At 53.0% G+C, this 22,440-nt stretch overlaps 1 protein-coding gene and 1 long non-coding RNA gene across 4 annotated transcripts in view; both read left to right on the top strand.

Moving 5' to 3' along the window:
• Positions 1–369: 369 nt before the first annotated feature.
• Positions 370–5,232, top strand: LOC134731715 (uncharacterized). The gene is made up of 3 exons (XR_010114211.1): positions 370–1,504; positions 3,036–3,086; positions 4,251–5,232. It is a non-coding gene; the product is annotated as an uncharacterized lncRNA (long non-coding RNA).
• Positions 5,233–7,876: 2,644 nt separating this feature from the next.
• Positions 7,877–22,440, top strand: part of CPNE2 (copine 2) — a 56,159-nt gene continuing 41,595 nt past the window's right edge. The window contains exon 1 of one of the 3 annotated variants that reach the window (XM_055298933.2): positions 7,877–8,240. The gene's annotated coding sequence lies outside the window, so the exon portion shown is untranslated. The remainder of the gene's footprint in view (positions 8,241–22,440) is intronic. The other 2 variants (XM_055298931.2, XM_055298932.2) reach the window with 2 other exon arrangements.

Genomic DNA, 22,440 nt, shown 5'->3' with positions numbered 1-22,440 from the left:
TTTATAGCCAAATATCATATGACGTGAAGAGATGCCCAAAATGACAGATCAGCATCCTCTCTCCCTCCTGTAGTTAAAACAAGTTGATCTTGGTGGGAGCCTCCCACCCCATTGTGAAAAACCAGGTCGGGAGGGTGCAGTTACAGCTGAGCACCACTGGAGGGCAGGCTAGCCCACTGGCGATTCATGAGGTAACTTCCTTCACTGTGGGACCCAGAAGGAAGTTAGGAGGCGATGCTAGGGCCTGTTCCCACCTGGCCTAGTAGCTTGGGATGTCCCAGCCTACCAGTGGCTCACCTGGATGGCTTGGCCTTGACCTTTGCAGCCCTCCAGGTTGTTCCCGGCCCTCTGCCAAGCATGAGGAGAAAGTCCTCCGGCCAAGTGCTGAGCACTCATACTTCACATAGGGCCACCTTTACTGGGCCAGGGTCAGGGCACACCTAGCACCAAATGGGCCCGTCGGCCTGGTCATGGGGGAAAAAGTAGGCAGGAAGAGGATCCAAGAAGTTTACCAGGCAACCCTGGGCCCGAAATTCTGTCTCCCTTTCCTGGGACATGATGCCAAGTTGACCTTGGCCTTCAGTGTGCCCAAGATCACCTTCACACCAGAGGGGTTGCATTGCCTCCTCTCCTTGCCCAAGAATGAAAGATGAGTCCCTCAAAGCCTGGAAATGGCTTGGCAGGGGAGCCAAGGCTGAGGAAGGAGCAGAGGGTACCAACCAGAGGCACCTGGCCATGGGGGACAGGGGACCCCAGAGCGCAAGGACATTATTTTCATTTGCTGCTTAGCCATTTTACTTCTCTCTTCTCCTTTTTCCCTCTTCATATCTGCCCAAATTCTACACTCCAAGAAACTTTCAGCAGCTTCCCTGAAATAAACCATAGTATTGCGGCACTGAAGAGCTGGCTGGGCCTACATCAAGTTGGTGTGAAATCGCCTTGTTCATTTTATTAAGAAACTTCCTCTCTTGCCACCTGCCTGCTTGGAGGCCTTAACTGTTTTTTGGTTTTTGTTTTTCATTTTTTTGAGACGGAGTCTCGCTCTGTCACCCAGGCTGGAGTGCAGTGCTGCAATTTGGGCTCACTGCAACCTCCACCTCCCGGGCTCAGGCAATTCTCCCGCCTCAGCCTCCCGAGTAGCTGGGATTACAGATGTTCACCACCACGCTTGGCTAATTTTTGTATTTTTAGTAGAGACGGAATTTCACTATGTTGGCCAGGCTGGTGTCGAACTCCTGACCTCAAGTGATCCACCTGCTTTGGCCTCCCGAAATGCTGGGATTACGGGCATCAGCCACTGTGCCCGGCCTGTTTTTCTATCCAACACGGATAGAGTACAGCCTCCCTGCCCCCTTCCTCCCCAAAGTAGGCTCAGTTTAAATATATACATGAAAACAAATAAAATTCAAAGAAAAGCAAGGTTATGGGGTGGCAAGCAGTATGATCCAATGGAAGCTCCCCGTCTCTGCATGTGAGCCCTCGCACTGAGAACGCGATCAGGCTGGTAAGTACCTGCATCTATCTGCAAGACTGGGAGAATCTCCTTTTGCTACTTTGTCTCTTGGCCTCCATCTTATAATTGTACAAATTGAATGTTCATCTTTCTTTTTTAGTTTTATTTATTATTATTATTTTATTTTTCCGTAAGTTATTGGGATATAAGTGGTGTTTGGTTACATGAGTAAGTTCTTTAGTGGTGATTCGTGAGATTTTGGTGCACCCAGTGCCTGAGCAGTATACACTGCACCATATTTGTAATCTTTTATCCCTCACCCCTCTCCCACTCTTCCCCCCCAAGTCCCCAAAGTCCATTGTGTCTGAATGTCCATCTTTCTGATGGAAGTCACAGACTCCCCCCTTCACCTCCTTCACATGCCTCAGGTGCTGTCAAATTGCCTCCTCGATCCTTCCCCTAAACACACTCACCTGTCCAGCTAGTGGTTCCCAAGCTGTAAAACTGCAGTTACAGAAATTGTAAGGGTGTCAGGATCTTGTCACCATGCAGATTCTGGTTCAGCAAGTCTGGGGCAGGATACCCAGACTTCTCCAGCCCTTCCAGACAGCCCCAGACACCTGGGATTCTGCATTTCTAAGAAGCCCCCAAGTGATGGCCATGTTGCTGGGCCATACTTAGCTTAGCAAGACGATAGATGAGTGGATCACAACGCTGACTGCACATTAGAATCCCCTGGGAAGCTTTTAAAAATCACTATTTTTAAAAGGAGTATTTGCGCTGAGTGCAGTGGCTCACGCTTATAATCCCAGCACTTTGGGAAGCTGAGGCAGGAGGATCACTTGAGCTCAGGAGTTTGAGACCAGCCTGGGCAAAATGGCGAAACCTTGTCTCTACAAAAAAACACAAAAATTAGCCGGGCGTGGTAGCGTGCACCTGTAGTCCCAGCTACTCGGGGTGGGGGGTGGGGGTGGGGTGGGGTGCTGAAGTAGGAGGATCACTTGAGTCTAGAAGGTGGAGGCTGTGGTGAGCCAAGATCATGCCACTGCACTCCAGCCTGGAGGACAGAGCAAGACCCTGTCTTGGGGGAAAAAAAAGAGTATTTAGAAAGCTCCCTGAGTGATTCTAGTGTGCAGCCGCAGTAGAGACCCACTGGTCTGGAGTATGCTGTCTCTTGGAGAGGCTGAGCAAGCCTTTGCACCTGCACCTGCACCCCTTATTTTGTCCTGCGGATCCCATGACCCTCCCTCCCCAGAGAGGGACACTAACTCCAGAGACTTTTCCTAACTTTCCCAAAGGTACAAAGCTGGTAACTGGTGGCACCAGGAATCAAACCCAGGTCACTCCTGTGACACCCACAGTTTTCTCATCTGTATAGTAAGGGGATGAGCAAAAGGAGGTTAGGCACGAAGACCTATGTTCTTCAGCTGCAAAGATGATCTTATGGCTCATTTCTGCACTCCCTTGGAGAGAGTTCTGGATCCTCAGCCACCTGCCCTGCCTGGTTATTTCTGTAGAGCATCACCACCTGTGATGTACTCTAGGCCCAACAATCACAGCAACAATCTCCTCTATTTTACAGATGAGGAAACCAAGACACAGAGAGAGAACACGACTTGCCTGAGGTCACACAGTGAGTATTTAGTGGGGCTCAGACTCCAACTCTGGAACAAAAGGAAAGGGTGACCTTGGGGTGGTCCTGGACTGGAGATTTAACTGGCCTGCGGGGTCTGTGTGTTCCCTGGAGAGAGAGGGGCCCTCAGGAAGGCAAGAGGGCTGTGCACCCTTCTTGGGCTCTGCTTCTGCCCCCAACCCTACCCTTCATGGCCAAAGCTAGGCCTGAGGACCTGTGATGCACTCTAGGCACATCCAGAGCTTCCAGGAAAGACCATTCAATGGCTGGTTTGGTACAGATTATCTCATCCCGGGGCAAGGCTCAGGAAGTTCCAGGGACTGCTGATCTTTGTCCTGCCTCCCAATTACCCCAGTGAAGAACCCTCCCCCTTGGCCCTTGGAACCCACACCTGGCGGCTTATGCCACACACACCCCAACCTAGCTGCCCAGAAAGAGACCTTTGCCCTGGGAAGGAGAGAACAGTAGAGGAGCTTTCCCCAGGGAAGAAAGGCCAACTGGGGTCCCCTTGGTTAGGACCCTGGGGCCAGAGGCATCAGTGGTCCTCACAGGACCCTTAGTCCTCCACCTCCCACCCCCCAGCACACACCCACACATACTTCAGCACAGGGTCAGAGCTGAGGGAGGTGTCTGAGGCTGTCTGGAAGGGCTGGAGAAGTCTGGGTATCCTGATCCTAGAAAGGGACCATCCTTGCATCAGAATGACCACAACTCTGGAACTTAAAAAATAGCAAAAAAAATTACATGGCCGGGTGCGGTGGCTCAAGCCTGTAATCCCAGCACTTTGGGAGGCCGAGGTGGGTGGATCATGAGGTCAGGAGATCGAGACCATCCTGGCCAACACGGTGAAACCCTGTCTCTACTAAAAATACAAAAAATTATCCAGGCATGGTGGCAGGCGCCTGTGGTCCCAGCTACTTGGGAGGCTGAGGCAGGAGAATGGCGTGAACCCGGGAGGCAGAGCTTGCAGTGAGCTGAGATCGTGCCACTGCTCTCCAGCCTGGGCGACAGAGTGAGACTCCGTCTCAAAAAAAAAAAATAGGAATTATACACTAGCCCTGCTGTCTACACTTGCCTGGCACGTTACAGTCTCACTGCATTCTGTCTCATTGGATTCTCACAACCATCCCATAAAGCTAATACTAAGTCTATCCTATTTTACAGAGAAGGAGAGCAAGGGCCAGAGGATTGAGTGATTTCACCCAGCCAGCCGCTGAGTGGCTGGGATTCAAACTCATGGCCATGACTCCATGCCTGAGGTTTGACACTGGAGTCAGCCACACCTGCCTCTAACCAGGAGATCCTTGAGGGCATCCCTCAAGAATCCTGATATGTTTCCATATCAACCCCCTGTGGCACATAGTATTTTCTAAAGACAATCATCACAGTATCTTCCATCCCACATGATCTTCCTACTATGTGACGGTGACACCCCTCTGTGACTACAACAGAAGTGACATTATATGACTCCCAAGGCAAGGGCCTGAAACAGATGATAACGCTTCCACTTGCCTCTCTTGAAATGCTCACTCATGGAACCCTGTGCCATGCCACTAGGAAGCCCAGGCTACAAGGAATGGTCTCAGGTAGGTGTTCCAGCTGACAATTGCAGCTGAGGTTCCAGCTGACAGCCAGCGTCCAGTGCCAGCCATATGTTCAAGAAAGACTTCTAGACAATTTCAACCACCACCATGATCTGACTGCAACTGTATGGGAAACGCTGTGCAAGACCTGCCCTCGATGAGCCCTGAAGACCCCGGAAGTGTGAGGGATAAGTTTTGGGGTGATCTGCGATGCGACATAAATAACTGGAACACCCTCCCTCCCCCAGTTCTCACACACCTCTGGCCCAGCCAGATCCCTGAACAGCTGGTGCTCCTTCAATGTGTCTTTCATTCACAAGCACACTGACATGCACGGGCAAACCTGGGTATTCTGATCCATTTGTCCAAACAGCCTGGACTGTGAAAATAAACACCCAGATGGCAGGTGTTGACACACATACCCTGACATGGGTCTATTTCGGGGACTTCAGGCCTCCCACTGTGCACTGAGAGGTCTCCACCTGGGCAGGGAAAGACTTTGCCGTTTAACATTTTGCAGTCTTGTGTTGGGTGTGGAATGAGGATAAAGCATGTAGAATCAACCTGTGATGGATCCTTGGCCTTAATCAACTGCCTCAGGGCTCTCCTGATCCCTGGCCTTTTTTTTAAAGATAGTTTTATTGGGACATAATCCATACACCATGACACTTGTCCTTTTAAAGTGTGTAAGTCAATGGTTTTAAGAATATCTACAGTTGTGCAATCATCACTATAGTCTAACTTTTTTTTTATACAGGGTCTTGTTCTGTCACCCTGGCCGGAGTGCAGTGCTGTGATCATGGCTCACCACAGCCTCAACCTCCTAAGCAATCCTTCCACCTCAGCCTCCTAACTGGGACTACAGGCGTGTACCACACCCGGCTAATTTTTTTTTTTTTTTTTTTTTGGTAGAGATGGTGGGGGTCTCACTATGTTGCTCAGGCTGGTCTTGAACTCCTTGCCTCAAGTAATCTGTCTGCCTTGGCCTCTCAAAGTGCTGGGATTACAGGCAGGACCGCACTCTGCCTAGAATCTAACTTTAGAACATTTTTTATCATCTCCCAAAGAAACCCTTTGCCAATGGCAATCACTCCCCATTCTCCACTCCCGGGCCAAGGCAACCACAAATCTGCTTTGTCTCTTCGTGGATTTGTCTATTCTGGACATTTCATCTAAATGGAGCCATATAATATTGTCTGAGACTGGCTTCTTTCACTGGGCATAATATTTTCAAAGTTTGTCCATATTGTAGCATGTATCAGTACTTCACACCTTTCTTTTTTTCTTTTTCTTTCTTTTTTTTTTTTTGGAGGGGGGATGGAATCTCCCTCTGTCACCCAGGCTGGAGTGCAGTGGCGTAATCTTGGCTGCAACTTCCACCTCTTGGGCTCAAGCAATTCTCCCGCCTTCCGAATTGCTAGGATTACAGGTGCTTGCCACTACATCTGGCTAATTGTTATATTTTTAGTAGAGACAGAGGTTCGCCATGTTGGCCAGGCTGGTCTCGAATTCCCAAGCTCAAGTAATCACCCGCCTTGACCTCCCAAAGTGCTGGGATTACAGGTGTGAGCCACCACGACTGGCCAGTACTTCACACCTTTCTATGGCTGAATAATATTCTATGTTGTGTGGATATACCACATTTTGTTTTTCCATTCATCAGTGGATGGACATTTGGGTAGTTCCCACTTTTTGGCTACTATGATTCATGCTGCTACATACATTTGTGTACAAGTTTTGTGTGGCCATATGTTTTCATTTCTCCTGGGTAGATATCTAGGAGTGGAATTGCTGTGACCCCTGCCTGGCCTTTGCACTCTGCCTCCTTGGCTAGGGATCCAGTATCTTCCTTGACAGGCCCAACTATCTCATTCTTCAGGTCTCTTAAAGGAAGCCTCGCTGACTCTCATGGCTGAGTTGGGTCTTCTGAGCCACCCTACCTCCAATCTTTGCACATTTCATATGGTGATATGATTGCCTGGGTCCTGATCTTGGCCCCCACAGGTGAGCAACTTGAGAGAGACTATCTGCTTTGGTTCACCACTGTCCATCCCAGTGCCTGGCTCTCCTGCTGCTGGAAAGACAAGAGACAGACTCTGAGGCCAGAGCAATCAGGAAAGGCTTCCTGGAGGAAGTGGGGCTGGAGTTGGGTTGATAGGTTGGTTTGCCCCAGAGCGGGGCAGAGGGCTTTGATGGCTTCAGTGGAAGAAAGATGAGGAGCGCTTGGAGAAAGGAAGGATGGATGGGTGACAGGCAGGCAGAGAACAAAGCTCAGAGCCCCGCGGGCTGTTTAGTCTCGGCCCCTCTAAGGCTGCAAAGTGCCAGTGACTCAGACCTCAGACGTGGAGGGAGGCTCACAGGCTGCAGCGCGCGAGGCTCCCACATTAACCCTCACCTGCCTGGAATCGAAAAGCCACAATGGAAGCACTCGGTGTTAACCCTCAGCTGCCCAGTCCTTGAGCCCCAGGGCCAAGGGCTGTGGACATGGCCCTGAGATCTCCGGGAAGGCCCCGCCCCCCCCAGAATCTGGTTACGTGAGGCTCAGCCTTCTGATGCCCGGTGGTGAACTTGCCCAGAGAGCACCTAAATACCGCGGAGCGGCCAACGGCTTGAGCACCCAGGGACAGACAAGTGTCCTAAGAATTGGTGCCTCTTCTAGGGAAAAGGAGGTCTGGGCTCCAAGGCCTTAAACACTCGCCTAATTTTCCGCACGGATGTGTAGCCCCAGGCCCCGTTCGGATCCGTCTTTATCTCATCGTCTGTGTCAGAGAAATATGTCATGTTTCCAATCTCTGGCGGCAAGAAAATGCCGAGCTCTTTTGCTATTGAAAAAAAAAGAAGGGAAGAAAACACTGCGGCCCTAATCCTGCCCAATACATCCCAGAACCCAGCCTTGGGTGTTGCCCCGAGGGCGCAGCGCCGCTCCCATCGGCGCTGGGGGGTCCAAGCGGCCCTGGGGCCCCGCAGGCCCGGGCTGAGGCCACCCCTCTGTTCCCGCGTCGGTGGCCCTGAGCTCACAGCGCTCGGAACTCGGAGGTGCCAGAGGCTCGGGCAAAGCAGGCCTGGGGAGGGCGCGACGCCGCGTTGTTCCGATCCTCAGCCACCTGAGTCCCAGCCTGGAACCTTCGGACCCTCGCGTTCGGACCCCGAACGTTCGGGCCCCCTCGGTGCCAGGAGCCTCGAGTGCCGGGGCGCGCCGGGCGCGGGCTGGGAGCGGCGGACCGCGGGCGGGACAGCGCCCCCGCTCCTCCCGTGGGAGAGCGCGCGCCCCTCCAGGAAGCTCCCGCCTCGCCTCCCACTTCCCTCCCCACTCCCCCCGCTCGGCCGGAGGGAGGAGCCCGAGCCGCCGCCGCCGCCTTCGCCGCCCGCCCGCCCGGCCCGGGAGGAGGACCGGACCCCGAGCAGCTGGGAGCGCACGCGAGCGGGCCGTGGCCGCACGGGCAGCGCCCTGAGCCTGTCCCGCGCCCTCGGGCCCGGCCGAGCAGGAGCAGCGCCCGGGGATGCCCAGGCGGCCCGGAGCGCGGGCAGCGGCAGCCGTGCGGTGAGGGCGGTGGCGCCCGCGGGACCTGCGGTGAGTGGGGCCCGGGCAGGCGGGGCAGCTTGGCGTGAGTGCCCAACTTCGGCCTTGGGGCTGGGCTCCTGGATCCAGCTGCGGGTCCGAAAGAAGCCGGGTTCCGCCTCGGGGGGCTGCGGCGCTCTAGCCCCCGCCGCCCGCGCGAACCCGGAATCCGGCGCTTCGGTGACTCAGCTCCGACCCGGCCACGCGGGGGCGCCCCGCCGGCGCCCGGACTGCGGGGAAGGGCGGGCCGGGTCCCTGGGGAGGGGTCGCCCTCGGGGGTCCGAGCCCAGCTGCTTTGGGGACCCTCCCACCCGCCACGAGGGGCTTGGAGGGCGTACGGGAGGTGGAGTCCCGCCGCTGCCGCAGCTGCTGAAGGCGTGAGGTCGCGCTGGCTCTTGGCGGGCGCGGGCTCCTCTCTGCGCCCCTCTGCCCTCCTCCCACCCGTCCACACCCACCCCCTGCCCCAGGCAACTGCCGGAGGGCCGGCTCCCAGCCCCGGTACTGGGAGCGCAGAGGGGGAGTGGAGCTGGGCAGCTTCCCAGAAGTCGGAGTGTGTTTGCAAACTAGTTTTTGCGAAAAAGCTGTCTGGCACCTGTGTGTTTAAAGGGGGTGTGGGGGTGGGCATGGAGAGAGCGGGCGAGCAAGGCCCTCTCTTATTCCCTGTTTCTCACAGCGATGCTCCTCTGAAAATAGAGGGGTCTTACTCCCCTCTTCCCTGCTCTTCCCACCCCATCCCCTAGCCTCGCTTCTCCTCCCCCCAAGTTTGAGAAGCTCTCCTATGGGGAAGGGGCTGCTTCAAAGGGGGTTGTGATTTGCCCAAGGTCACAGATGCTGCTGGCTCTGGTAGCTAATAGGGGGTTCATCTTGCATCTGAATCCCCTGCCCCATATGTACTGGGGGAAGGGACAAGGGGTCTGGAAGAATGATCTTCCAGACAAAACGCCCTTTGTTTTGTCTACCTTAGTTTTTTGCTCCCTTAGAGGTGTGTGCTGTCATCAAAGGGTGGGGGGCTTTTTCTGCCCCTTGGGCATCCACAGCTTCCCGGACTGCAGGGAGCCCATGGTTTTCAGGAAACAGGCGGTGTGCGCAGATTGTAATCCCTGGCAGCTGCAGCCTGCCTGTGGCCAGCCCTGATGGGGAGGCCTGGGAGACCTGGGTCTGAACTCCACCTATGACCAACAGGGAACTTGGCCCAGACCCTCCGCCCCTGTGGCCCTCTGGGTCATCATCTGTGAAATGGGCTGATGTTCCAGGGCCTGCCTCCTGGAGAATGGACACAGCATGAAGGCGTGGTTTTATGGCATTCCCCCTGGCATAGGTCCGGGTGAGCTCCAGGACCGCCCCAGCCAGCTGGATTGGAAGGGGTCACCCAGGCAGGTTTCTCCATGGAAAGAACCAGGGACGAAGGATGTGGACGCTTGGGTTCATCTCGCGGCCGTCACTTCCTGTCTGCGTGCCTTGTCACCCCTTGGACTTGGGGGTTTTCTGTCTGTAAAATGAGGCAAACTGTGACATGATCCAGCTTACAGTAGGGCAGCTGGGAGGCTGGAACTGGGGAACAGGGAGCAGACGTTCTGCAAGTAGGGAGCACTTCATGAGTGGCAAGTGTGGTGTCTCTGGTGGTGTTCCAATGGACACTCCCTCTGGAATGTCATGAGAATTAAAAACTGGGGCATAAGGGAAGAAGATGGCTGAGAATGGAGCCTCGGTTTCTATGTCTGTAAAACAGTAAGTACTGGACCCCATCTGGTCCTCCTCCTAGTCCTCAGTTTCTATATCTATACACCTTTATATTCTTTTCAGGTAATTGTGTATTTCTGCAAAGGTAGGATTAAATTAGATTGCAAGGACTCGGGTGCCAGCACTTATTGGTATGTGGTGAGCGCCTGGTTAACTGTCATTGTCATTATCCATGGGAACATTAAGAAGCCTGATGTGGGTGACTGCATCCAGGATCCTTTGTGGGATTGTCTCAGGCCAGCTTGCTCCTCCCCCTCCCATCAGGACTTCTGGGCTGTTCTAGGGGCAGGGGCCTGGGGTGAAAGAAGACCAGGAGAGGTGGTAGGTCTCATCCAGGTGTCCCCATTTCCCCACATCTGGCTGGCCTCATAGGGCTCTAAGGAGTGAACAGAAAACAAAAGAGCATTCTCTAGTAATTTCCTCCCTCCTATCAGAGCAGGAGGCATCATCGCCAGGCACGGTCCCTAATCTGAGAAGCCCTCAGCTCAGGGTCAGTGTGTCCCCAGCCTGATAGAGGTCTCTGTCCCTCTCCCCTTCCCTGACTCTTATACATAGACGGCACTGGGGCTACCGAATCAGGAGCAAAACACCTCGAGGACCCAGCTCCTTCCCCCTTGCAGAATATGGCCTCAGAGAGTGGAGGTGGGGTCTCCCCCAACCCTGCCGGACACGGTGGTGTGGGCTCTGTGGGAGCTGGGATGCCAGGTCATCCTGTGATCTTGGCAGGCAGCAGCTAGAAAAGTCCACAATCACATGTCTCCCCACCTCCCTGTCCAGAAGGGAGGACGTAGGGGTCCCACAGTGCCTGAGGACAGAGCCCAGGTTAGAGGTGCCTCCTGGCTCCCATCCCAATGTCTTCTGCCCTCATTGGGCCCCTGGACCTCGGCTGTCACTCCCGTGGCAGAGTCAAGAAGACTGCTGTTCCATATCCTGGAACATTTCTTTCTTTCTTCCTTTTTTTATTATTTATTTATTTATTTATTTATTTATTTATTTATTTATTTATTTTGAGACAGGATCTTGCTCTGTCACACAGGCCGGAGTGCACTGGTGCGATCTCAGCTCACTGCAACCTCCACCTCCCAGGTTCAGGCGATTCTCGTGCCTTAGCCTCCCAAGTAACTGGGACCACAGGCGCGCACCTAGCTAATTTTTGTATTTCTAGTAGAGATGGGGTTTTGCTATGTTGGTTAGGCTGGCCTTGAACTCCTGGCCTCAGGTGGTCCACCCACCTCGGTCTCCCAAAGTGCTGGGATTATAGGCATGAGCCACTGTGCCCGACCATGGAACATTTCTTCACTTGTCCTGGCCACACTTGCTCTGAGGTCTGCAATGAGACTGACTGTAGTGAGATTGTGTCACCATCCCTCCTCACTGCTGCATCTCCTGGTTGTATTTTTCTTGGGGCATTTGCCACTCTGTAAAATCATCTTCTTTACTCATTGATGCACCAGCTTATCTGCCTTCCTCCCCAAAGGGTGTCAGATCCACAAAAAGGCAAGAGCAAACAGTGTCCGTCTTGTTTAGGGCCATGTCCCAGCACTTAGAACAGCGCCTGGCACATTGTAGGTGCTCAGTAAATCCTTGTGTGAGGAATGACTGCACCTGCCCCTCCTTGCAGCCTCCTGTTAAATGAGTCTGTGATATTGAGTGATGGATCGTGGGAGAATTACGAGCTTGCCCTCTTGAGTCTCTGGAGGGATCTCTAGCTTACCATGCTGAGTGCTGGAAGGAGCATGGCCTTGCTGACAGCTAGATTTCAAACTTGTAGCCTACAGAACTGTGAGAGAATCTAAGCCATCCATTGTGTGGTGCTCAACTAGCCCATGGCCAACCAGAGTTTGAAACCCAGTAGCTCAGCTCCCAGCATTCACTGCACTCTTATAGTACCCTTTTCTCAGGTTGGGCATGTCTCTGAAAGACTGATGGGAGGGCCGGGAGTGGTGGCTCACACCTGTAATCCCAGTACTGTGGGAGGCCAAGATAGGCAGACCACTTGAGCCCAGGAGTTCAAGACCAGCCTGGGCAACATAGCGAAAGCCCGTCTTTACCAAAATAAAAATAAAATTAGCTGGGTGTGGTGGTGCGTGCCTGTAGTCCCAGCTACTTGGGAGGCTGAGGTGGGGGGATTGCTTGAGCCCAGGAGGTCGAGGCTGCAGTGAGCCACGATTATGCCACTGTACTCCAACCTGGGTGAAACAGTGAGACCGTGTCTCAAAAAAAAAAAAAAAAAAAAAAAAAAAAAAAAAAAAAAAAGACTTGGGGTCCAACCAGAGGAGAGAGGGATTGGAGGAGTTGTCTGCTGGGAGTTGGGCATACTCCCTCCTGTGTTTTAGAGAGGGGACAGCCAGGGCACATCAGGCAGGCCAGATATCCTCAGCTCCTGATAAAACACAAAAGCCTGCAGGGATACAGTAGAGTTGCAGGGAGAATGGGCTCCTGAACCACACTAGGCATGTCCACACCACAGGGCCTTTGCACATGCTGGGAAACAGGTAGAGGAAACAGCACATGCAAAGGCCCTGTGGTGGGGACATGCCTAACCTGGTTCAGGAGACCATTCATTCATTCATTCAAAAATATTCACTGAGTACCTGCTGGGCACCAGCTATGGCTGGGATACAGCCATGAATGAGAGAGACCAATGCCTTGCTCTCCTGGGGCTTCTGGTCTATTAACATCCCAGCTCAAATGCAGCCTCCTCCACACTGCCCCATCACAATCACAATCACTTCACCCTGCTTTATTCTCTTTATGACATTTTCCACTATCTGAGATTTCCTGCCCTTGTCATTTGCTCACCTCTCTGTCCCCCCAACTCCATCCCGAACTCCTATGCCCAGAGCCTGAGTGTGTCTTGATCATGGTTGCCCCTCCAGCACACAGCAAAGTCCCTGGTCCAGAGGAACTGCTTAAGAAACATCTGTTGAACAACCAAATGGATGGCTGCATGGTGAGGGAAGCCCTCCTGGAAGGTGGAGACCCAAAGTCATAAGTAAAAGAGGGATTACATCTGTGCACAACCCTCTTCAGTTTACAAGCTTGTCACTGCTGCCTTAAGAACATCATGAAGAAAGTAGTGGGGACAGCTCTAGTTGCAGCAGCTCCATTTCCTGTATGAAGAAACTGAGGCTAGAGAGGTTAGGACACATGGCCCAGGTTGCATAGGGAATGGGTGACTTTCTCCAGCACACCTCAGTCCCTTGGGTGGGCAGGCAATGGCAGTAGGTGATGTGCCGCCCAGGGGACCTCACATTCTCCACCTCCCCAGCCCCCAGTCTTTCAGTCCTAGGCAAATCCACCTTCTCTCAGACATAAAACTTTACCCATTCCTTCCTCCATGGGAGTCCCCTGCCCTCTGAGCCTGGCCAGACCCACTCCCAAGGTCCCCTAAGTACTCAGAGTCTCCCAAGAGCCAGAGCACTCCGTGCCCATCCCCACATGGAGCTTCCTGGGAGGCAGGAGGGGAAGGAGCTGAGGCCCAGGAGGGAGGAGTGGCAGGAGAGGACAGAACCCAGTCCCTAGACTCATGGGGAGTACAGTGGAGGCTGCCTCTCAGCCTGCTAGGTCAGCCCCTATAAGTGACACAAACCTTCCAGTGCAGGCTGAGCTGAACTTGGGGCCTGGGAGGGTGGGGGGGTCCCAAGGGAAGCCCCCTCCCCTAAGAGCCAGAGCTTAGTGATTAAGCGGGCACTACAGAGAATGACCTCCCTCTGAATGTGGTCTGGTGGAAGCTGGGGATCCCCGGGGGGCCTCAGGGCCAACCCCTGCTGCAGCCTCCTCGCCATGCTGTCTGCATCTATATTTATCCCCGTAATGGCCTGGCTGCCTGTTGGAGTGTGGTGTCTTTGGAGCACAGCAGCCGGTGCCATAGCCGAGGTGGAGAAGTGATTTGTGTCAAGGTGCCGCCCCCACCTGGTTGGGAGTGCCAGCCTGCTCCCTGGGGGGCTGCCTGTCGCCTGGCAGGAGCTGATGCAGCAAGGGCCCCAGAGAATAAGGCTTGTGGCTGGACCCTGCCCACCAGAACCAGGATGCAGGATGTTGGGCCAGCCAGGCTGTGGCCAGGGTTCTTGTGTGGCTGGAAAGTGGGGCCAGATAAACTCTAAATTTTAGCTCTGAGACTCAGAGAACTCATGACTCTGAAATCCCAGAATTCCCAAATTCTGGAATTCTGTGAACCTCTAGTCCCAGGCCTCTACAATTCCAAGATGTCACGGCTCCTCTTCCTCACACCTTTTCGCTCTTCCTCATTTTCAACAAACTTTTGTCGAGCTTCCATTCTGTGCCTCTGGGTGTTGGGAGCAATGAGACGGAAACAGGGTTTGGTTCCATCTTTAAGCTCCAGTAAGGGCGACGCTTCTAAGCTAATGGTTACAGTATGCTGATATTGTAAGTGATTCCCTCTGAAGGACCAGGGAAGTAGGAAGGGCTTTGTAGAGGAGTCCCTGGATTTTTGGTTTTGGTGTTTTTTGTTTTTTGTTTTACCACATTGAAGTGTAACATATGAAATAGAGCAGACATTCTACATGGACCAGTCAATGACTGTTCACAAACCAACACATCTGGGTCACCAGAACCCAGATCAGAAACAGACACGACCAGCACCAAAGCCCCTGGTGTCCCCTTCTGGTCAGTAACACCCCTCCACGTGTCCTAGCGCTATCCGGACTTCCAGCAGCGTAGATTTGTTTTGTCCATGTTTAAGGTCACCTAAGTGAAATGATAGAGGATAACATACTCCTTTCTCTCTGGCCCCCTTCACACAGCGCGTGTGAGACCCATCCGTGTTATTGCTACCCGTGTTCTTCCTTCAAGCTGGCTGTATGTGGTCTGCTGTGTGTTCATTCACCAGTTATGTCTCCCTTCTTACGATGATGGGGGTTTGGGTGGGGAGTTCCAACTGGGATTATTCGGATTAGCACTGCCATGACATTCCTGTGTGTATCTTTGGGTGAACATATGTGAGTGTTTTCGTTGGGCACTAATGTTTCTCCTAAGTGGTTGTACCAATTTCCACTCCCTCTGGCCACCTGTGTGTGTTCCAGTTGCTCCGCATTATTGCCAACACGTGGTATTGTCAGCTTTTTAAAATTTTGGCCGTCCTGGGGGTGGGGGTGGGTGCATAGTGCATTTTTTTTAAGACAGAGTTTCATTCTGTTGCCCTGGCTGGAGTGCAGTGGCGTGATCTTGGCTTGCTGCAACCTCCGCACCCCACCCCCATTCAAGTGATTCTCCTGCCTTAGCCTACTGAGTAGCTGGGATTACAGGCACCCGCCACCATGCCCGGCTAATTACTGATTTTTTTTTTTTTTTTTTTTTTTGAGATGGAGTTTTGCTGTTGCCAGGCTGGAGTGCAGTGGCGTGATCTCGGCTCACTGCAACCTCTGCCTCCTGGATTCAAGCGATTCTCCCGCCTCAGCCTCCCGAATAGCTGGGACTACAGGCACGCGCACCACGCCCAGCTAATTTTTGTATTTTTAGTAGAGATGGGGTTTCACCATGCTAGCCGGGATGGTCTCGATCTCTTGACCTTGTGATCCGCTTGCCTCGGCTTCTCAAAGTGCTGGGATTGCAGGCGTGAGCCACCACGCCCTGCCTAGTTTTTGTGTTTTTAGTGGGGATGGGGTTTCACAATGTTGGCCGAACTGGTCTCAAACTCCTGACCTCAAGTGATCCGCCCACCTCAGCCTCCGAAAGTGCTGGGATTACAGGCATGAGTCACCGTGCATTTGATTTTACTGAGCTGAGTTTGAAGAAAGAAATCACTAAGAAGGGGGAAGGGCATTCCAGGCAGATGGAACAGCATATGCAGAATTAGGGAGGCACGAAAAATACTTGCTGAAATTCTGTGTGGCAAACAGCAGAGCTAGAGCCAAAGGTGCGAGGGAGAAGACTTTGAGAGCCTCATCAGGGAACCTGGATGTTGTCCTGAGAACAGCCCGGAGCCATGGAGAGGTTTTTCTCATTTTCAGCCAATATCTGCAGTGTGTCAAGCATTTTGTAATTTCCATGTGTTGGATGAGAAAACTAAACTGAGACACAAAAAGACCAATGACTTGTCCAGAGTCATATTAGTAGAGGCCCAATAGGTAGATTGGTATTGGGCTGGGAGCCAGAGGACCAGAACTATGTGGGTAAGTGATTCAACCTCCTAGCCTTGGTTTACTCACCCGGAGAATGGGAGTGCTGATGATAACACCTCATTTGGGGATGTTGTGAAGCTACAGAATTTTGAGGACCTGGGACAGGCATTATTATTCTCATTTTATTATGGTTATCTCTCCATCAGCATGGCCACACCCACCTTCACCCTTCTCTTGCAGCTGACAGGGTGGGGGCGGGCTCTCTGAGCTCCCATACTTAAGAAGGGCTAGCCCAGAGCTCCTGCCCTAACACCGTGTTTTCTTGCCCCATGACAGATCTCCTAGGAACTAGAGATTGCTATGATGGTTAATTTTATGTGTCAACTTGGCAAGGCTTTAGTGACCAGTTGTTTGGTCAAATAAAGGTAGTTTTTAGTTGCAATTAACATTAAATCAGTAGACTTTTGAGTCCAGCAACTTACCCTCCATTATGTGTGGCCCTCATTCAATTGATCAAAGGCCTTCAGGGCAAAGACTAAGGTGTCTCAAAGACGGAATTCAGCCTCAAGACTGCAACGTAGAAACCCTGCCTGGGTTTCCAGGCTTCTGGCTTGCCCTACAGATTTTGGACTTTCCAGCCCCGACATTCGCATGAGCTAATTCTTTAAAATATATTTCTCTCTATGCATAGCTAGATATCCCATTGGTTCTGTTTCTCCAGAAAACCTGGACTAATATGGTTGCCATTTGTCTTCCTGGATCTTCTCATCTGGGAAATGGGATGAAGGAGGCAATTTAGACCTGGATGCATTCAAGATACGTTCCAACCCCCCAAAAGTTCAGTAAACTTAGCAGCCATCAGGGCCAATAGGGAATGGGTGTCTTGTTAGCTGAGGGTTCTGGTTAACAGAGCATTCTCATCCAGACTAGAGGTTGCAAACTCCCCTGGCTGGGAGCTCAGTGTGTGAAGCCAGCAGGGCTTGTATGGAGACCAAGTGTGATACCTGCCTCATTATGCCAAACCCAACTACGCTAGAGCCATCCCCAGGGTGTGGTCAGCCATAGGGTGGCCACATTGCAACTTCTGATCTGTAGCCTGGTGTCTCAAAGTGTAGTTCCAGGGGGGCTGCCCCAGCATCACCTGTAGCTTGTTAGAAACACAGAATTTTAGGCCCCTCCCCAGACCTGCTGAATGACAATCTGTATTTGAACAATATGCCCCACGTACTCAGCTAACCTGTGATTTGTGTGTACTTAGCCCACATCAGAACCACCAGGAGAGCGTGTTAAAACACAGGCCGGGCCGGGCGCGGTGGCTCACGCTTGTAATCCCAGCACTTTGGGAGGCTGAGGCGGGCGGATCACGAGGTCAGGAGATCGAGACCACGGTGAAACCCCGTCTCTACTAAAAATACAAAAAATTAGCCGGGCGTGGTGGCGGGCGCCTGTAGTCCCAGCTACTCGCAGAGGCTGAGGCAGGAGAATGGCGTGAACCCAGGAGGCGGAGCTTGCAGTGAGCCGAGATCGTGCCACTGCACTCCAGCCCGGGAGACAGAGCGAGACTCCGTCTCAAAAAAAAACAAAAAAACAAAAAAACAAAAACACAGGCCTATGGGCACTGCTCTAGGCCTTCTGCTAGAGCAGGTCTGAGTGGGCCTAGGGTGCTGCATTTCTTTTTCTTTTTTTTTTTTTTCTGAGACAGGGTCTCACTCTGTTGCCCAGCCTGGAGTGCAGTGGCACGATCACAGCTCACTGCAGCCTTGACTTCCTGGGCTTAGGTGATTCCCCCCATCTCAGCGCCCCAAGTACCTGGGACTACAGGCACATACCACCATGCCCAGCTAATTTTTTTTGCCATTTTTTGTAGAGACAGGGTCTCACTATGTTGCCCAGCTGGGCTCGAATTCCTGAGCTCGAGTTCCACCCGCCTCGGCCTCCCAAAGTGCGGGGATGACAGGCATGAGCCACTGCACCCGCTGGCTGCTGCAGTTCTAGCAGGCTCCGGGGAGATGCGTAGGTGACCCGTCTGGAAACCACACGTGGTGACAGCTCTGAGCCACCTCAGGAGCTTCTGCTGTCAGAGATGAGACCCCACTGACAGGATATACTGGGTGCAGAAGGACTTGGAGGTCCTGAGGGTCCCAGAAGCCACAGCACCCAGGAGTGGGCCCCACCTCGAAGACCTTGAGGGTTGTGTATCCAAGCCCATAATTCACTCCCTAGTCCCCCATCACTACCGTGGTCTCTCTGGGCTTCCCTGTGCTGTGTCCACCCGCCTGGAGGGAGAGCCTAGAGCTGTGTTTCTCAATCAGTTTTTTGTTTTTATTTCTTTTTTTTTTTTTGAGAGAGGGTCTCGCTGTGTTGCCCAGGCTGGAGTGCAGTGGCACGATCTCAACTCATTGCAACCTCCACTTCCCAGGTTCAAGCAATTCTCTTGCCCCAGCCTCCAAAGTAGCTCGGATTATAGGCATCTATCACCATGCCTGGCTAATTTTTGTATTTTTAGTAGAGACGGGGTTTCACCTTGTTGGCCAGACTTGTCTTGAGCTCCCGACTTCAGATGATCTGCCCGCCTCAGCCTCCCCAAGTGCTGGGATTACAGGTGTGAGCCACCATGCCCAGCCCTCTCAATCAGTTTTAACCTCGCCCCCTTTATGTAAACTTAACTTTACACATCCCCCAAGTTTTTTATCTACTTTCCCCTGTCCCCAGACATTAAGAATTGCTAGGGATTCAGACCCCACAGAATGGGTTCCTAACTAATGCCTGGTACTGACCGTGACCAGGCAACCATGCCCCTTTCTTTGATACTGCCACCAGCAAAACAGAGAATTTATTTTTTTCCTTCTTTCTTTTTTTTTTGTTTTTAGAGACAGGATCTCACTCTGTTACCCAGATTCGAGTGCAGTGGCACAATCACAGCTCACTGCTGCCTTGACCTTGCAGGCTCAAGTAATTTTCCTGCCTCAGGCTCTCTAGTAGCTACAGGTGTGCACCACCATACCTGGCTAATTTTTTTATTTTTTATTTTTGTGGAGACAGGATCTCACTGTGTTGCCCCAGGCTGGCCTCAAACTCCTGGCCTTAAGCAGTCCTCCTGCCTCAGCCTCCCAAAGTGTTAGTATTATAAGTGTGGGCTGCCACACCTGGCCTGTTTTTTCCTTTTCTACCCATCAACTTGCATGTGCTTTTCTGACAGCACACAGTGCCCTCACTAGAATTTATGACAGGACATGCCACTGTGGTCCCAGCTCCTCCTCTCCACCAGCCTCTGGAATGGGGGCTGCCTCCCTGGCCACCTCAGGCCTGCCCTTCACCATCCAACAGCTCTTCTCCCCTTCGGGGTTCCCAGGCCTCCTCCTGGGCCATCTGCTTCCCTGTGCCTGCCTCTTTCACTGTCCCCTCCTCTCTGCCCATTTCTAAGTTGGAGATCCCCCCACCCAGCTGGCCCAGCAGCTCCTCCCCCACAGTGAGCTCCTTTACACTACAGCTGGTTCCCGGGTTCTACATCGCGGTGGGGCCAGGGCTACTTTCTCCTCACAGCCATTAAGAATCACTGATCATAGCAAAAGCTACCTATTATTGTTCCAAGTGCTTTATCTCACTGAATCGTCACAACACCTAGGAAAGCACTCTTTTTTGGTTGTTGTTTTTTGTTTTTGTTTTGAGACGGGGTCTTGCTCTGTCACCCAGGCTGGAGTGCAGTGGTATGATCTCGGCTCATTGCAACCTCCGCCTCCTGGGTTCAAGCAATTCTCCTGCCTCAGCTTCCCAAGTAGCTGGGATTACGGGCACACACCACCACGCCCAGCTAATTTTTGTATTTTTAGTAGAGATGGGGTTCCACCATGTTGGCCAGGCTGGTCTCTAACTCCTGACCTCAGGTGATCCCACCTGCCTCAGCCTCCCAAAGTGCTGGGATCACAGGTGTGAGCCACTGCGCTGGGCCGGAAGGCACTCTTGTTGTTCCCATTTTACAGAGGGAGAAACCGAGACATAGGGAGTTGAAGGAACTTGCCAGAGGTCACACAGCAGTTAAATGGCAGAGCCAAGGTGGGAAGGATGGAGTGATGGCAGCCTTGGCTCTGGGCCTGGTCACCATCCTTCCCTGGCTTAAAAAACCACTGCCTCTTGTTGGGCCTCAATTTCCACCCCTGTGAAGTAGGACACAGTCCCTCTCCTGCTGGCCTCTCAGAGCCCAGGGTTTGAGAAGCTGCCTGTGATTCTCTCAAGTGATGTGTGCAGGAGGAGGTGGCTATGATTGCTCTGGGGCTGCTGATGATGGAGCCTGCCTGGTGAGCCCCCACCTCCCTCATTGATTAGGTGCTCACATATGCAGTTATGACCGTAGGTGCTGGGGAAACAGTGGTGATGTCCTCCTGAGGGACGGGGCAGACAAACAGACACAGGCACACAGACAAATATGTAAAACGATTGTACATTGCAGCAATCTGTGAAAGAAGCAGCATGGAGCGGAGACGGATTACGTCAGCCTGGGTGATCTGGGAAGGCCTCTAAGGATGTGATATTAAGCTGACAAGACCTTTCCTGTGAAGACAGGCATTCCTGGAAAAAGGAACAGCAAGTGCTAAGGCCCTGAGGCAGGAGAGAGCCTGACAGCAAAGGGAGACCAGTGCACCTGGGGCAAAGGAAGCAAGTGAGGGGGAGGGTGGCAGGAAGTGGGGACAGGTCAGGCAGGGTCCTGTCATCTTGGGCACGATTTGGGGTTTGTGCGACCTGGACGAGGAGGTCACAGGAAGATTTTCAGGTAGAGCCATGGTGGCATCTGACTTCTAGGTTTAAAGACTCCCTCTCTGACTTCTAGGTTTAAAGACTCCCTCTGGCTCTGGTGTGGAAAAGAGTGCAGCTGAGCTTGCATCAGAGAGACCTGTTATGGGTCAGGGTGTGTCTGGGTACGAGATGATGGGAGCCTGGCTGGGCTGACATAGTGGAAGTGGGGAGAGGATGGATGCTGAATGCAGCTTGAAGGTGAAATCAGCAGCACTGGTGGCACATAGGAGGTGAAGATAAAAGGAGATTAAGGACGATGAATTCCTCGTTTTCTGGCTAAAACCATGATGTTCTAGGCCTGTGGCTCAGCACCAGTGTCCAAGCCTGTCCTTCTGCCTAAGGGCAAGATGCCTCCTCGCTGGGGTCAGTGGACCCTGTGGGGGCTGAATCCTATGTGTCCGTTTTTTTTTTTTTTTCTTTTAAGACAGAGTTTTGCTCTGTCGCCCAGGTTGGAGTGCAGTGGCACAATCACAGCTCACTGCAGCCCCAAACTCCTGAGCCCAAGCCGTTCTTCCACCTCAGCCTCCCAAAGTGCTGAGATTACAGGTGTGAGCCACCACTGGCTCCTGTGTGTTTTATTAACTGCATAGCCCCAGGGTGCTCAGGGAGTATTTGTTGAATGAACCAATGAATCAGTGCCTGGGAATTCCCAAGCCCTGTCCTCTCTTTGCCTCAGTTGACCCATCTGTAAAAGGGACCACTAGTTTCATAAACCCCTCTCCAAGCTCCTTGCCTGGGGGGTCTGGTCACCCCAGAAGGGCTGTGCCTATCTGTGCCAGGAGTCAGGACCATGCTTTAAGCAGGCCCTGGCTCCCCATCCCATCCCCCAGCCTGAAACCTCAAATTACCTATGGGGTGGGGGCTGCCCCAGGGGTGTTTCCATCGTGCCCAGATGCGCATGGCAGGCCCAGCCCTCCCTTAATGACACCTTGCCTGCCTGCCCTCCTGCTGGGGTAGGAGAGGAGGGGGCCCCCGGCCCAGCCTAAGCTGTAGTTTCTTTTTCCATTGCGTCAGGCCTCAGGGTCCAGTACGCCTGGCTGCTGCTGGGCTGGCGCAGAGGGACCCACTCTTCCCCCCGCCTGCCCCAACTCCAGACATCATGTGCTCCCCGTTTCGGGGATCCAGAAGCTTCCAGCCAGAGGGTGAGTTGGAGATGGGAGGACCTGCCCCTGGCTCGGGGAGGAGTTCCCTTCCCACCCACCCATCGCTCGCTCTAGCCAGGGCCTGAGCTGATCCAGGTGGAGCTGCAGTGAGCTGGGGGCTCCTGGCCCAGCCAGCGCCCCCTGCCCCCATAACCTCTCCCTCCTGCCCACACCCTCAGTCAGGCTGGAGGGAGGGAAGGGCAGGAGGCTGATAGAGTAACCAAGGCAAGACAATGGGGCTTGGATGAGGCAGGGGGGTGGGGGCAGGATAGTGATGGGGACAGAAGGAGGTGACCCCAGAGTGTTCATATGAGCATCTGTCATTGTATTTGTCAGTCTGGGTGCGTATGTGTACGTGTGTGTATGTGTGTATATGTGACCACACGTGTGTAAATGGACAAGGAAGCATGTGAATCTGGGTGTGTGTGCCTGACACCCTTAGGATGAAAACAGAAG

The sequence above is a fragment of the Symphalangus syndactylus genome, chromosome 11, assembly GCF_028878055.3.
Source record: "Symphalangus syndactylus isolate Jambi chromosome 11, NHGRI_mSymSyn1-v2.1_pri, whole genome shotgun sequence".
NCBI lineage: Eukaryota > Metazoa > Chordata > Mammalia > Primates > Hylobatidae > Symphalangus > Symphalangus syndactylus.
Note: the sequence above shows the minus strand (reverse complement) of the source record. Positions and strands in the feature narration are given on the sequence as shown.